Source organism: Anser cygnoides, chromosome Z, assembly GCF_040182565.1.
Source record: "Anser cygnoides isolate HZ-2024a breed goose chromosome Z, Taihu_goose_T2T_genome, whole genome shotgun sequence".
Taxonomy (NCBI): Eukaryota; Metazoa; Chordata; class Aves; order Anseriformes; family Anatidae; genus Anser; species Anser cygnoides.
Window position 1 is genome coordinate 63,417,999 of NC_089912.1, and position 8,194 is coordinate 63,426,192.

The following is an 8,194-nucleotide window of genomic DNA, read 5'->3' on the forward strand; positions in this document are numbered from 1 at the left end:
GGACAGCCCTTCCTGCCTTGAAAACAGCTCTTGCCACCATCAGATCCCACTTGAACAGCACTGTGGAGGGAATCAGGGCTGTGGTTGTCCATAGGATGCTGTTGAACACGTACAACACCCATCCCATAGCATTTGCAAAGCAAGCTGCGTGTTGCCAGCACCTGGTGCTGGTTTAGAGGCGGACGCCTGCTTGTGCCTCAGGAGCGCAATGGCCAGAAAATGGGAGAGTGTGAGCCAACAGCTCCAGCCCCCACATCCTGCCCTGCTTATGAGTTCCTCCAGAGAGTCCAGGCTTGCTCCAAATAAAAGGGAATTGCTGCTGGCTAGTGGAGCAGGGGAGCTGGCAGGGACTACAGGAACCTTACTGGTGCCCAGAGCCATGCCCGCATCCCCCAGCAGCCCATAAATGTGATACATGGGCAGCCTGGGAGCCCAGGGAAGCATGAAGCAAAGTGTTTGGGGGTCTGAGGGTACAGTGCACAGCTATACTGCTGGGGGCTGTGTGCCCCGAGAGCTTGAGCTGGCACAGGACGCGGGGAGCGCAGCGCTCCTCCGGAGCAGTGAGGCGTGAGGCTGGGGTGAGCAGCAATCTGGGATAAAGGAGAGGCCTCCAGATGCCAAAGTCAACTTTGCCTCCAAGCTGCGGAGGAGAAAAACAGGAAGGGACCATGAGAGCAGTCCCAGTGCCGGCACCTCCCTGTCCCACCGCCGGGCCAGGGCACTTCCTTCAGGGCTCGGGCTCTTTGGTGGCTCTGGCTCTCGGCTGAGCTTGTAGGAGGCTGGAGCCCTGCCGGGACGCACCCAGGGCAAGCAGTGGTGCTGCCAGTCCTGCCTTGCTGCAGCCACCGTGATGGGTCATGGGCTGTGCAGCTGTGCCCAGGTCGCTTGGCTGGCGCAGGTCCTGCCCCAAACGCCTGGGCTGGCCCTCGAGCCCCGAGTCCTCTCCCCCATCACTGCCCCGATGCCTCTCCCCCATCACTGTGCTTTGCACAGAAGGAGGAAGGTTGTCTGCAAAAGAGCCCTCATGTCGCTCTCCTGCTGCTCTCTTCCCTTTTCCTCCAGGAAAGAGAAAGAAGCAGCCCTGGTATATCCTAGGAAATACAAGGGAATGATTCACGTGAGTGAATCCCTGGGGCAAGGGAGAAAGGAAGGAACACATACACAGACTGAATCAGTAGGGAGGGAAGGGTGCATGGGTTGGAGGAAGGAGCCAGATATATAGAGGGATGCAAGGACTGGGCAGACAGAGGAGGGGAGGGAAGGACAGATGGACAGAGGGACGGATAGGCAGATGAACCATTTGGACACCCAAATACTATCCTCAGCATCAAAGATGCTCGTGCAGAGACTGGTTTGTGAGGACAGCTGGGAAGCCAAGTGCATAAGGCTGGCAACGGAAGGCCCGTTGGCAGAGCGAGGACAGTATTTGGGGTCAGGTCCAGTGTGTGACCCACACGTCCAGTCCCCAAGGAAGTGGCAACACGGCTGGCATGAGGAGACAGAGCCTGAATCAACAGAAAGTCAGCCCCTGTGCCAGGCAGAGAGGGGCATCTCCACCCTCCTGGTCTCATGCTGTCCAGGCAGGGGGAGCAGGGCAGGGATCCTGCCCCAGGGACACAGCAAATCCAGACACAAATGCTTTAAAAACCCAGTGCTGGGCATTCACCTTGGCTGTAAATTTAAATTCAGCTGTGAGTGGGATATCTCTGCCTGGGGTCTTGCAAGAGCATGCTGGAGACCCCGGAGGTTACCCATGCTCCGTTTTCTTATCCTGCTTCCCTTTCTAGCTGCAAACTCTGTGCCCAGCACCAGCTCTATTTTCTGAAAGAGAAAGCTGGACATCACCTGGCAGGCCAGATGTGCTGGCACCCAAATGTGGGGAGAGGAGAGGCCTGAGACGCCTTTTCTCACTGCCCTGTTATAGGCTTCTGCCTGCACAAAAGGCTTGTTTCTTTCTCTCCCTGTTTGCTGTGGTTGCCTCCTCCCTGCCTCCAGGACACTTTTTGTCTTTCATGGCCTAGAAATGCCAAACGCAGGGACACAGAGGTGCTGGGAGGCTAAACCAGCAGCTTAGCTGTACCCAAGCAGTGCTGCTCGTGATGCGCTCCGCAAATGGCCGTTCCCCCCTCAGCCCAGCAGCAGGACTTTCGACGAGCTCACAAAGCACTGGGTTTCCCTGCCAGCTTTTTTTTTTTTTCTTTTCTTTTTTCCTTTTTTTTTTTTTTCTTTTCTCTGAAAGCAGGCCCGGTGTCCAAACAAGAGTTCACATCTCTCCTCCAGCTGCTTCTTGAGCTACAGGGACTGAAGCAGAGCAGGAAACACCTCTGGGAGCAGCCTTTGGGGAGGGACAGGGAGCATCCTGACCTGCTCACCTCCCACCAGCTGCATCTTGTGCTCCAGGAGGATGCTGGGCCGGAAGGCACCAAGTCATGGTGCTTTCTCACTGCTCCAGAGCACTTTATTTAGCTCCCCACATATACAGGGCACCAGCACAGCCAGGAGCAACCCCAAGGGCTTGGGCTGTTGGTCTGCACTTGTGCATCTACATCTGGCTGCAAAGGGCCAGTGAGCTGCCTGGGGAGGCAAAGCTGTGCAGGAAGCTGTGCAGCAGCACCTATCCTCATTTCCTTCTCCCCAGAACTCCCACGTGGGCCAAGACCCCAAGCGCCATCCTCCCACAGGCTCAGAGCAGTCAAGAAGGATGCCCAGACACTATTTTCCCACTAGATGGCAAACAACGCCTTTAAAATAGCCTTCCGAGGAGCTGCATGCCTTCCTCCAGTAGAGGAGGCTAAGAAAAGAAAATCCTTCCTCAGGGCAAAGCCTGGGGGCTGGGGGCCTGGGGCTGCCTGCTGCGGGGCTGGGGATTGGAGCTTGGCCAAACCTGCCCAGCAAACAGCCTACGGTGGTCCTCCATGCCAGGGACATCTTACTTTTTTTGCCATTTTTTGAATTGTCTTTTTTTTCCCACACCCCCGGTTTTGCCCCAATCCTAGGACACCCATCCCTGGCCCCATAAATGCGAGAGAGGCGTCTGGATAACCCCGCAAAGCACCTTGAACCGTGGGTGGCCACAAAGCCAAACCCGGAAGCTTTGCTGGGGATTAATCACGCTGTGGTGTGTGAGCCAAATGTGTCCTCGTGCCTGCTAGCAGGAGGGCAAGCCCCCAGCTCCATGTGCAAGCCCTTGTGCTGGGTGTGAATAAAGGAGGAAGGGATGGAGGCTGTGCAGGTGGATGTGTGCGCTCGGCTAAGATCTTCTGCCAGCTCAGATGTATTTCCAGGCTTGCGTGTGCTTGTTTGAATTCAGCCCCAGAGTACCTCGTGGTCTCTATACTAACCTTGCGCAGAAGTTTTCTGAGTTTTGTACTGGCTCTGGCACCTCTGCAGCCCGTCAGCAGCCTGCCACCTTGCTCTTGGGGCAAATCCACCCCTCCAGAGCCCCAGACACGTGCCCAAGGTGTGCAAAAAGCCAGAGCGGGGCCGTGCAAGGACCTACCAGGCATGTTAATGAACTAACAGCAGTTGCTTTTCCTCCACGAAGTGCTCAGAAGCCTTGCTCCTGGCAGCATCGGCTCCGTTTGCTGCCTCCGATGTTTCCTGTCCAGGGCTGTTGTTGGGCATGGTTTATTCTTGGGTGAGAAAGGTCCTCCAGGCTTCCTGGAGACTTCCTTTGGGAAGGATTAATTGCCTCTTCCTCCTTGAAGATGGGAAGTCCCTCTTGGGGCTATTTATAGTTAAAAAAAGAACACAGAGAAAATGAAAGAAGGGTGGCTGGGGAACAGAAACCGAGGGAGCTGTCGGGAGCTGGTGAGCAGCATGCGGCTCAGGGCAGCATGCCTCGGCCAAACCTGCTGCCGCGCTGCCGCGGCCACTGGACCACAAGCGGGGCAGGCGAGAAGCCCTTCTGGCTCGCTGCAGCAGGGCTGGGCTCCTGGCCAGTGCTTGTGTTGGCACGTGCTGACGGCCGGGGACGTGCCTGGGGCTTTGGGATCGGGGCAGAGGTGGTGACAACGGTGGCCAGAGGCTTCCCCATCCCTTTGCCCTGTGTGTCACTGTCCCCGAAGGCAGCGGAGCAGCAATTCGGCACAGACATGGCTGTGTCGCTCTGGATGGTGAGATTTACAGATCCAGGAGGGTTTGACCCAGGGGGGAGATATTTGGCTGTGCGGCCTGTGTGCCTGAACAGCCACAGCATCAGAGACCCCCACAGTATCCCCAGGCTAACTATTACCCTGCTCTGCTAACCCAACCCCATCACCCCTGGCTATTGACTCTCTCTCTGAGCTGAGGACACCAAGGGACAGGCAATTCCCCTTGCCTGAGGATGTCCCCCATTGCCGTGACATTTTTGTGAGCTCAGCTTCCAGCCCAGGTCCTGGAGTGGCTCTGACCCTTCCCTGTAGGCTCAGGGTTCTGGGATTTTCTTCCTGGGTGGTTTTCACCAAGAAAATGCTACCTGCCTCTGTATGGCACCTGGGAGAGGTGACAGCCTGCCACGGGCCTTGCTTGGACCACATCTTGGGTCCCTGGAAGCTGGATCCTGCTTTGGCTGTGGTGCTGAGTGGCCCCAAGCCTACCAGCAGGCCAGGGGCTAAGGAGCAGGAGTGATACTGTCCACGTCCCTCACCTGCTGCTGCCAGGTGAGAACATACAATCAAAGAATGGTTCAGGTTGGAAGGGACCTCTCAGGTCATCTGTTCCAGCATCCTCCAGCACAAAGCAGCTTCAGAAACACCAGCGGGTCTGCACCAAGCTGCTCCAGCTAAGTGGGGGCTGTGGGATTTCAGCTGTGTCTGCTTCCTCCCCTTCATAAGCAGCTTGGCTCTGCTCCAGGATGAAGCTCTGCAGTAGATACCCTTTTTGTCTGTACTTTTTCACCACGATCCTAGAAATGCAGAAGTTCTTAAGCTGTGGTAAAGATTTGATGGGTGACCTCCAGACCTGCTTCACCCCTGCAGTGCTTCCTGCTCTGTGGGGCTGCCTGGAAGCCTACAGGAGACCTAAGAGCTGACCGAGGTCTGGAGACCAAAGGAAAAGCTACCAGTGCCAGAAGGGCCGTGCTTTCATTTCTTCCTGAAGACAAGAAATTTGAAGAAAAAACAAAACAAAACAAACAAAAAAAATGAAGACCTGCTGCCTTCACCAGGGTAATGTCTACGAAGGGAAGTGAAAGCTCCAGCACAGGCTCCAGCACAGCTCACCGCAACCGCGGCTGTGATTCCCCAGTGCAGTAACCCCTGTACTCTTCCTCAAAGCCCAGCTGCAAGCCAGAAAATAAGGAAAAAGACAGAAAGACAGCTACACAAAAGGAGGATGGGTATTGTGGTGGAGGGAGGCAGCAGAAACCCAAAGCAGTGCACAGAGGGGTTGCTGCCCAGCCAACAGTTTGGCTTCGGTGTCTTTAGGATCTGGCCTTTTGGTGTCACCCTGTCACTCCTCTTCTCCCCCAAGAGCATCAAGAAGACCAGCACCCACTGCCCCTGATGCTGGAGGCAGGACACAGAGTGATAAAATGCTTCTAATCCATCAGCGGCAAAGGATAAATTATCATCAGCCTCCACAGAGGGTGAGGTTCACCTCACCCCGACCTTCGTGCTGCCAGCTCCAGCTCTGGTGACATTCCCCGTAGGACAGCAAAAAGCCTGGGTGACATTTCAGGGTCCTCCAGAAGAGAAGAAGAAGCCACCTTCCTGCAAAATGCAGGCATGGAGCTACAGCCTGGCTGGTGCAGTGCCAGAAGAGAGGGGGCAATGTGGGCTAGGAGGAGGGAGGGCTGCAAGTGTCCCTTTAAGGATATCGTACCGCTGTGAATATTTACACAAACGCACGCAAGGCTCTGTAATCTGCAAGCCTGAGCACATTGTAAAAAGGCTGATAAAGTGCTGAGCTCTCTCTCGATCATTTAGTTTTGCCTTCACATTTTTTTTCCCACTTGAGAACAGATACTAGGCCGAGTTTGTGTATCTTGTACCCAATAAAGATATTAAGAGCCCTTTAATCTGCCACTGCACAATCAGCAGCTTATTTTGCCACAGAGGTAAATAGCATTGGTGTGAGGAGTTTGCTGTGTGTGGCTCAGAGCTCGCTGAAAAAACATCCTTAGGCAGTATTCAGTGCATGCACAGGCGGCGGGCTGGGCAGGCCAACCTTGTCCCATGTGGCTGCAAATCTGGTGGCTTTCCTGTCCTCGCAGGGCACAACGGGCTTTGCACAGTCTGTGTGGATGCTTGCAGGGTGAGGTTTGTTTTCAGGGAATGGCAATGGGGAATGTGGCTGGAGAACCAGCGCGATGCCACCCACTGTCCTGGTCCCTGCTGCCACCGTGCTGCAGCACGGGGCAGGGTGAGGCATCGGGTGGCAGGGGAAGGGATCCGTGCAGAGCAAGGATCCGTGCAGAGCAAGGATCCGTGCACAGCAAGAATCCGTGCAAAGCTTGGAGTTTTCAGGATTGTACCAGCTTGGGAAGTTAGAAAGCAGCAGAGCCCCACCAGATATTAATTTGTGCTTTCCCCCCCATGCTCTTTGTGTGCGGTGCAAGCTCTTTTACCGTGAGCACCAGTGCACGTACGGAGGTCTCCTGTGCTCTTCTTGTGCTTGTGGAGGTTTGGGAGGTGTTTTTGTCTTGCTCTGTGTATGAGAAGGGAAAAGAAGAGCTCTGGAGCTGCAGAGAGCAAGGCTTCTGAACTCATCCCAGCACTTCACAGAGTGCTTGGGATAGAGTCTCCTGCAAAGACAAGCTTTACGTGACCAAGAGACCTGGGTAGAGGGCAGGCATCTCCCAGAGCACCCCGTTGCTCTGTGCACATCTCAGGCTTGCTGTGTTCACCCCCACGCACCCCAAAAACCCTCACACAAAGCCCTCCCCAGCTTGTCCTCATCTGCTGCCTGTCCCCCCGTGTCTCTGGGATGTGCTGGCACACACGTGGCCAGGGACAGTGCTGAGAGCCGGCTGGCCTTGGACTCTGCACAAACAAAGGCAAGAAGAGGCTCGGTGGTGCCTTCCTGCTCCTTCCTGGTGGGTGGCCGGCTTTTTCTGCTGGCCAGGATTTTTCAGGGACGCAGGGACCTTGGGTTAAGCATTGTTAGGGCAGGGCAAGGAGCCAGGAGAGTTCTTGCCCCGCAGGACACAAGGTCAAAGGATCGGCATGACATGCTCCCTCCCGAACAGTGTATATGTCCCCATCTGCAACCACTTCCTCAGGATGTGACAAAGGCTCGGTAGGTGACAGCGTCCCAGGAATGAAGGGCAGGGAAGAGCCTCAGCTGCCGGTACCCCTCATCCCAGCTTTACCTTCTGCAATGCGTCCATCTGCACCTAAACGTTCCCCATCCGCAGCTGGGTGCTTTCTGCCCAGGTGAGGCACTTCCACTTGCTTTAAGCTTGCCACTTGGTCGCTGCAGGGCTGGACTTTGCTCATGTCAGACCTGGGGACAAGAGGAGCTCTGGAGTTGCTGGGTTGGAGCCCTGGCAGCGCTGCAGCAGCACACGGGGAGAAATGTTTCTAACAGCAGTGAAGGGGGCTTTAAAAGACCTTCATGGTTTCCAGGGGTCCGGAGCACTTCTAAGGGGACCGTGGCATTGTAAGGACAGAGGAGGGCAGCTCAGGTGCCCGGCAGCCTCTGATGTGATACTTTCAGCCTGCAGGTGAGCAGCAGCCCCAGACCTGCTGCCCAGCCCTCCCAGCAGCTCCCTGCTCATGCAGCTCGGGGCTGCCTGAAGGAAGGACCTGTCTGCCTTTGTTTTCCATCACTCTGATGCCCTGAGTCCTCTCCCCTCCTTTTCCTGGAAGGAAGGGATCCACAAGCATGTCCCTCCTCAGCAGGGCATGGGGCCAGTCTGCCTTATCAGATACAAAAGAGCCAGCCAGGGACTTTCCACTCTTTGCTGCTGTGCCCAAGTAGGACTACCAGCCTGGTACATTAGATTGTCTTTGGAGACTTCCCCAGCTCCCCTGTCCTCTGCTCCCTTTGCACACTTGGCAGTTCTGCTCTCTCTGATGACATTTTTGCTGGCCCTGTCACCCTCTGCCTGGAAATCCTTGGACACAAATATCCCACAGGAAGGCTGGGAAGGAAGATGCAGACCCTTTTGCCCCACGGGAAGCCCCCACGTCTCCAGCCACTATGGCTTCCTCCTTTGCAGGCAGCTGAGAAAAATGCTCACTTGGGAATTTTTGTGTTGGACTCTGTG